Source organism: Lithobates pipiens, unplaced genomic scaffold (genome assembly GCF_037356315.1).
Source record: "Lithobates pipiens isolate NorthernLeopardFrog02 unplaced genomic scaffold, aLitPip1_a1.2 Scaffold_22, whole genome shotgun sequence".
NCBI classification, from domain to species: domain Eukaryota; kingdom Metazoa; phylum Chordata; class Amphibia; order Anura; family Ranidae; genus Lithobates; species Lithobates pipiens.
In genome coordinates, this window is record NW_027507784.1 from 341,656,437 (window position 1) to 341,669,249 (window position 12,813).

The 12,813-nt window shown below is 44.1% G+C and overlaps 1 protein-coding gene across 1 annotated transcript in view; it reads left to right on the forward strand.

The window, feature by feature from the left end:
- Positions 1-3,706: 3,706 nt before the first annotated feature.
- EPB41L5 (erythrocyte membrane protein band 4.1 like 5) overlaps positions 3,707-12,813 on the forward strand; it is a gene marked incomplete in the record, with an annotated part of 89,923 nt that continues 80,816 nt past the window's right edge. The window contains 1 exon segment of the mRNA XM_077450206.1: positions 3,707-3,804.

Below are 12,813 nucleotides of genomic sequence, written 5' to 3' on the forward strand. Positions count from 1 at the left end.
TGTGATACTTTTGTACATGGGAGGAGTCTGTGATACTTCTGTGCATGGGAGGAGTCTGTGATACTTCTGTACATGGGAGGAGCCTGTGATACTTATGTACATGGGAGGAGCCTGTGATACTTTTGTATATGGGAAGAGTCTGTGATACTTTTGTACATGGGAGGAGTCTGTGATACTTCTGTGCATGGGAGGAGTCTGTGATACTTCTGTACATGGGAGGAGCCTGTGATACTTATGTACATGGGAGGAGTCTGTGATACTTTTGCATATGGGAGGAGTCTGTGATACTTCTGTGATACTTTTGTACATGGGAGGAGTCTGTGATACGTATGTACATGGGAGGAGTCTGTGATACTTATGTACATGGGAGGAGCCTGTGATACGTATGTACATGGGAGGAGTCTGTGATACTTATGTACATGGGAGGAGTCTGTGATACTTATGTACATGGGAGGAGTCTGTGATACGTATGTACATGGGAGGAGTCTGTGATACTTATGTACATGGGAGGAGCCTGTGATACGTATGTACATGGGAGGAGTCTGTGATACTTATGTACATGGGAGGAGTCTGTGATACTTATGTACATGGGAGGAGTCTGTGATACTTATGTACATGGGAGGAGTCTGTGATACTTATGTACATGGGAGGAGTCTGTGATACTTATGTACGTGGGATTTTGTAATTTTTTATTTTTAATAAATTAGCAAAATTTTCAAACAAACTTTTTTCACGTTGTCATTATGGGGAATTGTTTGTAGAATTTTGAGGAAAATAATGAATTTTGGAATAAGGCTGTAACATAACAAAACGTGGAAAAAGTGAAGCGCCGTGAATACTTTCCGCTCGCATTGCATATAATGTCGTCATCGTCATATCGCGGTCACATGACTCCGGATCGCACAGATACAATGTTGCTCATTGTGATGTAACAAAGGTTTATCCCGGGAAGTCCATACAGAAGGATCCAAGAACTCTCACTAGACAGGAAGGAAAAAACTAATTTGTTTCAACTTCCCAGGTAATAAATATCTGCAGATACACATGGAAGCCACATGGCGGTGTCGAGGCTCCTCTGATGAAGGAGGCCATTATTGATTTGTGATCAATCTAGATACAAGTCATCACAAAGAAAGGTGTTTTGTCATCATTTAAAATGTCAAACAATGCTATTATAATAAATACAGTCTATCAGTAACAAACTGATGCGATCCGTTGTTTGACACACCAGCAGATGTGCGTTCGATCAATCAGAGACAACAACAAAAATTATGCTTTGGCCAATCAACTTGTCAGCATCAAAATCAATCAAAAAGGCCAATAAATTGATTGAATGGAAGATCTGTGGCTCAGATTTTATTATCCAATCGATGTGCAAAGCAATCCAAATGATCGAATTGCAAACAATGAAAAGGCTGTAATCTCCCTTCCAGACAAACAATAGTGGCCATAAATGCTTCAATATCTGATTGAATTATTTTACAATCGATTTCTTTCAATAGGCATAATGAATCTATAGTTGACAACCCATTATGCCAATAAGTGGAAATCAATCAATAGTTCAGATATGATTGTAAATGATTAATCGTATCTCTGTTTCCACCATGTAATCTCATAATCTGATAGACAGGAAAGTGATAGAAGATCCAAAATGTTACAGCTGTCACCAGAACAAGAGGCGAGGGAAAATATTCCAGTGGCGATTTCTGTTCCTGTGACTACTAACAGAGGATTTCCTTCCACTTCCTGTTGGGTCTCTGGGACAGGAAGTGAAGTGAAATCATCCAAAAGGCAAGAAAAGGAAGAAATATACATATATATATATGAATAAACACATAGTTTTGGCCCTTCTGTTGTCATTATGGGGGATTGTTTGTATTATTTTGAGGAAAATAATGGATTGAATCCATTTTGGAATAAGGCTGTAACATAACAAAATGTAGAAAACATGAAGTGCTGTGAATACATACAAACAACATTTCTGGTCATGGGACTTTAAATGAGTGTGATCATTTGCTTTCTTTTGGGGAAATATTAAATCCCACCAAACAATGTAACATGTCAGGTGGAATCTCACTTCCTGATTGGCTGAATCCATTTTTTTATTATTATTATTATTTTTATTATTAATAAGAGGAAAAAATGTTTTCTTTTGGGGAATTATTAAATACCAACAAACAATGTAACACGTCAGGTGGGATCTCACTTCCTGATTGCTTGAATCCATTATTATTATTATTATTATTATTATTATTATTATTATGATAATTTGTTTTCTTTTGGGGAATTATGAAATCCAAACAATGTATCATATCAGGGGGAGGTCACTTTCTGATTGGCTGAATTATTATTATTACTGTATTATTATTATGATTTTTTTTTCTTTTGGGGGGCTATTAAATCCGAACAGACAGAATCCATTATTATTATTATTATTATTATTATTAGAAGGAGAATATGTTTAGGTTTGAGGAATTATTAAATCCCAACAATGTAGCATGTCAGGTGGGATCTCACTTCCCGATTGGTTGAATCCATGTTTTATTATTATTATTATTACTGTCATTTATTTTATTGTGGGGAATTATATAATCCCAACAGACAATGTAACATGTCAGGCGGGATCTCACTTCTTGGTTTGTTGAATCCATTATTATTATTATTATTATTATTATCATTAATAATAATAAGAGGAGAAATTGTTTTCTTTTAGGGAATTATAAAATCCCAACAAACAATGTAACATGTCCATTATTATTATTATTACTACTATGATAATTTGCTTTCTTTTGGTGAATTATGAAATCCAAACAAACAATGTATCATATCAGGGGGAGGTCACTTTCTGATTGGCTGAATCAATCATTATCATTACTGTATTATTACTATTATTAGGATAATTTGTTTTCTTTTGGGGGACTATTAAATCCGAACAGACAATGTAACACGTCAGGGGTGATCTCACTTCCTGATTGGCTGAATCCATTATTATTATTATTATTATTATTATTAGAAGGAGAATATGTTTAGGATTGGGGGATTATTGAATCCCAAAAATGTAGCATGTCAGGTGGGATCTCACTTCCTGATTGGTTGAATCCATGTATTCTTATTATTATTATTAGAGGAGAATTTGTTTTCTTTGGGGGATTTATAAAATCCCAACAATGTAACATGTCCATTATTATTATTATGATAATTTGTTTTCTTTTGGTGAATTATGAAATCCAAACAATGTATCATATCAAGGGGAGGTCACTTTCTGATTGGCTGAATCCATCATTATTATTACTGTATTATTATTATTATTAGGATAATTTGTTTTCTTTTAGGGAACTATTAAATCTGAAAAGACAATGTAACATGTCAGGTGGGATCTCACTTCCTGATTAGTTGAATCTATTTATTATTATTATTATGATGCTGAGAATTATGAAATCCCAACAAACAATGTAACATTTCAGATTGGATCTCATTTCCTGATTGGCTGAATCCATTTATTATTAATATTATTATTATTAGGTGAACTTGTTTTATTTTGGGGAATTATTAAATCCTATGTAACACGTAAACACAGGATGACATGTGGATGTAAACAATGAATGTGAAGAGATGAGGACAGGCAGAGGGCAGTGCTGGGATCCTGTGTGTGCACTCAGCCCCTCCCCCTCTCCCCCCCCCCTCCTCCTGTGGGCCCCCCCCCCTTGCAGTGTGTGGCCACTTTAAGCTGATCTGTGCAGCCTGCCATTCCCAGACGCCATTTCCTGGGAGATGAGAGAGGGATCTGAGGCTGCAGACACTCAGGTGAGAGGTGCTCAGGGGGCCCCCATAGCTCTGTGGGGGTCCAGGGCTGACTCTTTGTGTCCAGCTCTCTCTGTGTTACAATGTATCACTTGTTGCTCTTTCTCTCTGTGTTTTGGCTGCACCTCTCCAGGATTTCTGGAGTTCCAGATTGTGGCATTCCTCGGTCGTTGGCCATACACGGGGCAAGCTGGCCGATTTGCTGTTTTTGGGGGCTTTTTCCTGTAGGATCTGTAGACTGGGGGGGGGGGGGAGGAGGTGGTATGTCTGCTTTCAGAGATAGATAAATTCAATATGGGACATCAAAACCCATCTTGCCCCACCGTAATCTGTTGATGTGATTGTTCGAGCCCCATACATGGGGAGACGTCCCCCGTAGTGCGGCGCTCTAAATAAATATTTTAATGTAAAGTGATGCGTAAATCATTGGCGCTATATAAGTACCCGTAATAAATAAAATCATTTATTTCATATTATTTCTCGGTTCCATTCCCAGTAACGCAAGAAGTATCCTTTTTTTTTTTTTTTTAAGTCATGTGACGACCACTAACAAATTCTCATTCGAAAATAACTGTAGCTGTGCGGGGGGTTTTTTTTTTTTTGTTTTTATTTTAACCGTACGGCTCCATTCACACCTGGGTGTTCCGGAATCGCGACAAAACGCAGGACGTGTTTGCAATACCATTATTTCTTAACGGCACCTCAAACGCGGTGTGATTTTTGCCGTGTGATAAAATCATATTGTGGGAAGCTTGTCGCCCCCCCAAAAAAAAGGTGCAGGACCTCCTTTTAGGTGATAAGCTTCCTGCAGTGCTGTTTGCCACAATTTGTCGCACCAAAATCGCACTGTGATTGGGGCACCATTAAGACTAAGGATGAGCTCAGGCGTGTTCGCATGCTCCACGCGCAGAACCCGCCAGGAAGTCGGCGCTGCGCTAATCACAGGCAGTGAGGCATTGCCCCCAATGTGTGGCTGCAGAGATCGGGAAATGTCTCGCTGTCTGATTAGCGCAGCGCTGCGCTGACTTCCTGGTGGGCTCTGCGCGTGGAACATGCGAACACGCCTGAGCTCATCCCTAATTAAGACGTAATGGCAAATGTGTCCCATATTTTGCCGCAATTTTGGATTTGAGAACGCCCAGGTGTGAGAAGAGCCTCAGTATCCTTCTCCTGGAATCTAACAATGTTTTATGCAATTGTCTGTATCAGGTGTGCTTCATTGTATCCCTTACTTTGTACTGTACATCTATATATATATATATATATATATATATATATATATATATATATATATATATATATATATATATATATATATATATATATATATATATATATATATATATATATATATATATATATATTTTACCGTAATGTTAATGTGATACTGTCTGTATTCGATGTGTGTGGCCCCCATTGATATACCGATTTGTACTGCGCCACTGGATATGATGGTGATATATACACATACATACGTTTGGCTCCTCTGGACAGGCTCAGGTAATGTAGAAGATCTTATGGGGGATGATTTATTAAAACTGGTGCCTGTGCATGGGAGCCAATCAGCTTCTGACTTCAGCTTGTTCAGCTTTGACAAAAAAAAAAAAAATTGGGGGTCGGGCGAAACCCTGGAAGCTGATTGGCTACCATGAACAGCTGCACCAGATTTTGCACTCTTTAAATTTTAGTAAATCTCCCCCCCAATGGTGTCTTTTACAACACCTGAGCCCAGTCCAGAGGAGACCAACATTACTATTCTTTTATATAGCACCAGCCTATCCAGTGGCGCAGTACAAAAAGTTAAACGCCGATGGATGGTAGTGTGGATTTCGTACCCTGTATTTGGTATTTGCTGCTCAATGGAAATCTTTTTGTCTTTTGTATCCAGTGTTATTTCTTGTAACACTTTTTTTATATATATTTTGTTCTGCACCACTGCATATGATAAACAAGTAGTAGGCTTCTTGCACCCCTGGACCGGCTCTGTGTTTGTGGCTGCACACTGTGTACTCTCTGTATTTAGCATCTTGTCATTGCGATAGAACATTGTATACCGATCAATGGAAACATTTTATGTATTTATGCTTTTTGTGTCAATTATTGTTTATATCACTTTGTACTGTACCGCTGGATATGTTGGTGCTGTGTCACTTTGTCATCTTTCCTGGCACCAATACGGCACATGTAGTGATGGTGGGCCGGCCTAGTTGTGGCTCCTCTACTTACCCCCTCCCCCCTCCACAGGCACGAATCCTCTACTACCCCCCCCCCCCCCTCCATAGGCACGATTTCCTCTACTACCAACCCCCCCCCCTCCATAGGCACGAATCCTCTACTATCCCCCCCTCCAGAGGCACGAATCCTCTACTATCCCCCCCCTCCACAGGCACGAATCCTCTACTATCCCCCCCTCCACAGGCACGAATCCTCTACTATCCCCCCCTCCACAGGCACGAATCCTCTACTATCCCCCCCTCCACAGGCACAAATCCTCTACTATCCCCCCCTCCACAGGCACGAATCCTCTACTATCCCCCCCCTCCACAGGCACGAATCCTCTACTATCCCCCCCCCCTCCACAGGCATGAATCCTCTACTATCCCCCCCCCCCTCCACAGGCATGAATCCTCTACTATCCCCCCCCCCCCTCCACAGGCACGAATCCTCTACTATCCCCCCTCCACAGGCACGAATCCTCTACTATCCCCCCTCCACAGGCACGAATCCTCTACTATCCCCCCCTCCACAGGCACGAATCCTCTACTATCCCCCCCTCCACAGGCACGAATCCTCTACTATCCCCCCCTCCACAGGCACGAATCCTCTACTATCCCCCCTCCACAGGCACGAATCCTCTACTATCCCCCCCTCCACAGGCACGAATCCTCTACTATCCCCCCTCCACAGGCACAAATCCTCTACTATCCCCCCTCCACAGGCACGAATCCTCTACTATCCCCCCTCCACAGGCATGAATCCTCTACTATCCCCCTCCACAGGCATGAATCCTCTACTATCCCCCCTCCACAGGCATGAATCCTCTACTATCCCCCCTCCACAGGCATGAATCCTCTACTATCCCCCCCTCCACAGGCATGAATCCTCTACTATCCCCCCCCCCCCTCCACAGGCACAAATCCTCTACTATCCCCCCCCTCCACAGGCACGAATCCTCTACTATCCCCCCCCTCCACAGGCACGAATCCTCTACTACCCCCCCCTCCACAGGCACGAATCCTCTACTATTCCCCCCCTCCACAGGCACGAATCCTCTACTATCCCCCCCCCTCCACAGGCACGAATCCTCTACTATCCCCCCCCCCTCCACAGGCATGAATCCTCTACTATCCCCCCCCCTCCACAGGCATGAATCCTCTACTATCCCCCCCCCTCCACAGGCATGAATCCTCTACTATCCCCCCCCCTCCACAGGCATGAATCCTCTACTATCCCCCCCCTCCACAGGCATGAATCCTCTACTATCCCCCCCCCCCTCCACAGGCATGAATCCTCTACTATCCCCCCCCCCCCTCCACAGGCATGAATCCTCTACTATCCCCTCCCCCTCCACAGGCATGAATCCTCTACTATCCCCTCCCCCTCCACAGGCATGAATCCTCTACTATCCCCTCCCCCTCCACAGGCATGAATCCTCTACTATCCCCTCCCCTCCACAGGCATGAATCCTCTACTATCCCCCCCCCCCCCTCGGGCATGAATCCTCTACTATCCCCCCTCCACAGGCATGAATCCTCTACTATCCCCCCCTCCACAGGCATGATCCTCTACTATCCCCCCTCCACAGGCACGAATCCTCTACTACCAACCCCCCCCCCTTCCACAGGCACGAATCCTCTACTACCAACCCCCCCCCCTTCCACAGGCACGAATCCTCTACTACCTATCCCCCCCCTTCCACAGGCACGAATCCTCTACTACCTATCCCCCCCTTCCACAGGCACGAATCCTCTACTACCTATCCCCCCCTTCCACAGGCACGAATCCTCTACTACCTATCCCCCCCTTCCACAGGCACGAATCCTCTACTACCTATCCCCCCCTTCCACAGGCACGAATCCTCTACTACCCCCCCCCCCACTCCACAGGCAGAGGAATCCTCTACCACCCCCCGCTCCACAGGCAGAGGAATCCTCTACTATCCCCCCGCTCCACAGGCAGAGGAATCCTCTACTATCCCCCGCTCCACAGGCAGAGGAATCCTCTACTATCCCCCCGCTCCACAGGCAGAGGAATCCTCTACCACCCCCCCCCTCCACAGGCAGGAATCCTCTACTACCCCCCCCTCCACAGGCAGGAATCCTCTACTACCCCCCCCCCCCCCCCCGCACAGGCCACGAATCCTCTACCCCCACCATGAGCAGATGTCTTTCAAGTTTCACCTGAAGTTGCACTGACAGGCCGTTTTCAGATGAAGTCGCACGATTTCAAAGCTGCAGTCAGTGTGAATGAGGGCTTATTGTCAAAGCTTCATTGAACAAGCTGAAGTTGGAAGGGACCAATCACAGGTGCACCAGATTTTGCATTGAAAACAATTGGCAGCGGCACTGCAGCAGCGCTTTGCAGGCAGTTTTAATCCTTTCATGGCCGCTAGCGGGGGTTTAAAAGCACCCTGCTAGCTGCTGAATAGTACAGTAAAGCGTCGCTACAAACAGCTGCGTTTTACCCCCAGGGCGACTCTGTGTGAAAGGACTCAATGCTGGCCATACACTATATGAATAATCGGGCGAACCCAATTTCGAAAAAACGAACATTTGGCCGGATGCTGCCATCATGTAATGACCGATAAATCACTCAGTGGACATAAATACGTTTTATGGTGTTTTTATTTTTATTTTTTTCATATACCTAGTGTAGACAGCTCGGACGGGAAACGCCTTAACCTTTCAATTTATTGATCGTTCAGCAGAAATTTTCCAAACTTGTCCTTCGTTTTTTTTCCGGCTCAAAAAAGTCCCAACAATTATCGATTTTGTGGCCATTAACTGGCCGGAAAAAAACGAATGAACTTACTAAATGACCAAATATCGGCTGATTTTGTCGTATAGTGTATGGCCAGCATTACAATGGATTTTTTATAATTTATTTATTTTTATTTTTTAAATGTTTTTATTTATTTTTTTTTGCCGCACACTGTGTACTCGGTCTGTGTACTTTGTACTCTGTGTTTGTTCTTGTAGAACTCGGTATACTTGTCAGCGGGAGCATTTCTATATATTTTTATTTTTTGTATCAGTTCTTGTTTGTTGGTGCTACATAATGTGTTGTGTGTGTTTTTTTTTTTTTTTTTTTTTTTAATTCTCCCCACCCCCCTGTAGTTGTGGTGTGGAATGTGTACACTTCCATTGTGTGCTGTGACATGACATTGTGACACTTGTCACCTCCATGCAGTCCCATTGTATCCCCCCAGATGTTGTGTGTACTCGCCAATTGTGTTCTCAAGGGCGTGCTTTGTCTGCTGTGTACATTTTATTACCTACAAACTTTACACAAGGATAAGGATCGTTATTTACAGCCCTGGGATCTCATTGGGTGGGAGATAATTACTGCCCCCTCTTTGAAAATCAGAATCCTTATCCTGGTGTTAGTTTCTGGAATTGGGCTTCTTGTCATGTCAGGCTCCTCCTCCAGGGGAAGATTTGGCATTCCCCCCCCCCCCCCCTTTTTTATTTTTTCTGGTTACGTCTCAAAAATGTGGTTGGATTTTAGGCTGTTAAAATATACCGCTAGCTGTGAATTACCCCGAACGCATACCAGATCGCAGGCTTGCATTTAAAAATTTAATAAACTTCAGATTCTTACCTGTTAATATTCTGGAGATACTGATCTAGGCTGTGTCAGCACTTTTTAATGCAATGAATGTCTAGCCTGGAAGGCCGTCGCCTGATTGGCCAGGGCCTAGCCTGGAAGGCCGTCGCCTGATTGGCCAGGGCCTAGCCTTTTACGAAGGCCCCATTCACACCTATGCATGGCGCTTTTGAGCGTTCCACCTGTGCTTTCCGCGTTTTCGGACACGTGTTTTTGATGTGTGGTTTGTTTGTGTTTTTGTTTTGTGTCAGTTTGTTGTTGGGCAGATTAACCGCTTGCTAACCGGGCGCCATCATTATTCTTCGGCAGGTTGGCATGTCTGCACAAATCACCGTAAGGTGTACATGGGGGGGGGGGGCGTGCGCTGCCAGAACATATACGCGATGGCCACCCGCGATCGCTCCACAGAGAGCCCAAAATGGGGATAAGGAGAGAGGAAGAGATATAATCTCTGCTGTTCCTAGTGATAAGGAACAGTGATCTCTCTCCTCCTCCAGCCAGTCCCCTCCCCTAGGGAGCGCGTTAACCCCTTCCCTGCCAGCGACATACAGTAATCGGTGGCTATTTTTAGCTCTGATCGCTGTACAAATGTCAGTGGTCCCAAAAAAGGTGTCCACTGCAATGTCGCAGTCCCGACAATAATCGCTGATCACCTCCATTCCAAGTAAAAATAAATAATAAAAATGCGATAAAATATATCCCCCCGTTTGGTAGACACTAACTTTTTTGCGCAAACTAATCAATATACACTTGTTGCGATTTTTTTTATTTTTTTATTTTTTATTTTTTTTGGATATTTATTATAGCATAAAGTAAAAAAAAATATTGTGGGGTTGGGGGGGTGTTTTTTGCGCCAAAAAAAATCCACAGAGGCGATCAAATGCCACCAAAAGAAAACACCTATTTGTGGGGGGGGGGGGGGGGGATTGCATCAATTTTGTCACGTGACAAATCGCTCCAATGTGAACGAGTTCCCACTAGTACGACTCCTGGGTGCATTATAGGCTCCATTCACACTTGGATGGGTGCGACTTGGATGCAACTTGCTGTCCCTCTGCAAAGTCCGGACCCGCTGTTGAATGTAAAACTGGTACGACTTTCATGCAACTTTTGAGGGATAACATTGAAGTCTATGGCTCTCAAGTCGTATAAAAGTCTGACCAAAGTGGTGCATGAACTACTTTGAAGTCGCTGCGACCCTAAGTCGCACACATATATGAATGGTTATAATTGGAAAACGTGGGGTTACGACTCGTCATGTGACTTTGATGTCCAAAGTTGTAGGACAAAGTCGCACAAGTGTGAATAGGGTGTTGGGTGGATCAAAGGCTCACCGAAAGTTGCATCAAAGTAGCGCAGACACCTTTTCAAAGTCGCTGCGGCTTTAATGCTAGGTTCACACCTATGTGCGGTTGCGGAAATCGCAGCCATCCCTTAAAAGTTCTTGGGGCTGAAAATGGGATATGTGGCACATCGTTCCTGCAAAACCGCAAAAAAAAAAAGTCTCAAATCGCTTGAATGGGTGCTGAAAAAAGCCCGCAAGCATCACCTACCTTAAAGTGATCTCAAAGTCTCTTTGCTTTGTTTAAAAATACAAACGTGTTGGGCCCCTTTCACACTTGCACGACTTGAACTGCGATTTGGGACTGCAAAGTCGCATGCCATGATTTCCAATGAGCACTATTCATATCTGTGCGACTTCAAAGTCGTCCCTGTGCTCTTTTGGTCCGACTTTGATGCGAGTTGATCCGCAGACCTCAAGTTTACACTGGCATTCCCTGAAATCGCGTGGCTTTCAAGTCGCAGCTGTGTGTAAGGGGCCTAATACTTGCCTCTTCCTGTAATGGTTTTGCACAGAGCAGCCCTGATCCTTCTCTTCTGGGGGGGTGGGGTCCCCCACCGGAGCTCCAGGCACCTCCCTCCTGCCCCCCACAGCAAGCGGCTTGCAATGGGGGCACCCCAAGCCGCTTCTCTGTGTGTCCTTTCAAACACAAAGCTGTGACTCGCCCCCGCCCCTTCTCTCGTCATTGGCTCACTGACTTTGACAACCCGCTGTTGTGTATCAACCAATCAGGAGAGAGGGAGCCCCGAGCAGCTGAGGCTCTCTTGCAACATCGCTGGATCAAGATGGTGCTCAGGTAGGTATGGGGGGGGGGGGGGCTGCTGCACACAGGTTTTTATTTTTTTATCTTAATGCCTTTTTAGAACCATTTTAATGCTCCATTCCCACTACAGCATTCCATAAGGGGCAGGTCACGCAATGGAAACCCGGTCCGGATGTGTTCCAGATGCTTTTTTGCAATGCGCGTTTTTGATGCGTTCCAGTGCATGTTTCAGTTTTTTTTATTTCTTAACCTAAATGAGAACATGTACGTGCATTTTTATTATTTTATTTTTTTATGCATTTAACAGAGTTTCAGTGCAGGAAAAATGCAGCATATTCTACTAATTGCATGATGTGCGCATAAGCCACACATTCATTTTCATTGGGCTGCCTCGTGCGACAAAGTAGTTCTTGCACCCCTTCTTCTTATTTGGTTTAAAAAAAATAAGTGTCTGTTTTGCTGGGTTTTGGGGTGCCATTAATGATGTGAATGCTGATGCATATTTGGTAAATGCACAGAATTGCGTGATTTTTTGCGCACGTTCACAAAATGCTTTAGTTTAAAAAAAAAAAAAAAAAAAGTCAAATTCATGTTGCAGGGCATGTCTGTAACTTGATGTCAAGCTCTGTGCAGGTTCTGGGTAAAGCACTGAGCAGGTTGTATATTTCCTGAGTGATTTTTATTTTATTGGATAAGGAAATTGTAGCTGCAGAAAAATTTGGACTTCAGCCTTCTCAGTTGTGTGTTCGTTATTTGGGTCAGTAGAAATATTTGGGTGTGTTTGGGGGAGGGGGGGGGGGGGGATATTGAAGTGTTTGTTGCTTAATAATCTCTGGTGATCCTGCCATGAAGGTTCCAGCAGGGCCGTCCTAATAACATCATGGGCCCCTGGGCAAAGTAATGCACAGTTATTTTTATTTTTATTTTTTTTGTTTTGTTTTTTCCTGTACCACTCTCTTCCTTTTTTGAGTTGCTGTCCATGTGCAGTAACTCGGATTAGTTTTATGCTGTGATCCAGGGACACGGCCCGGGACAGAGGGCTAAGATGCAGGACTGGATGGCATATCGGAGACAGTTGGCA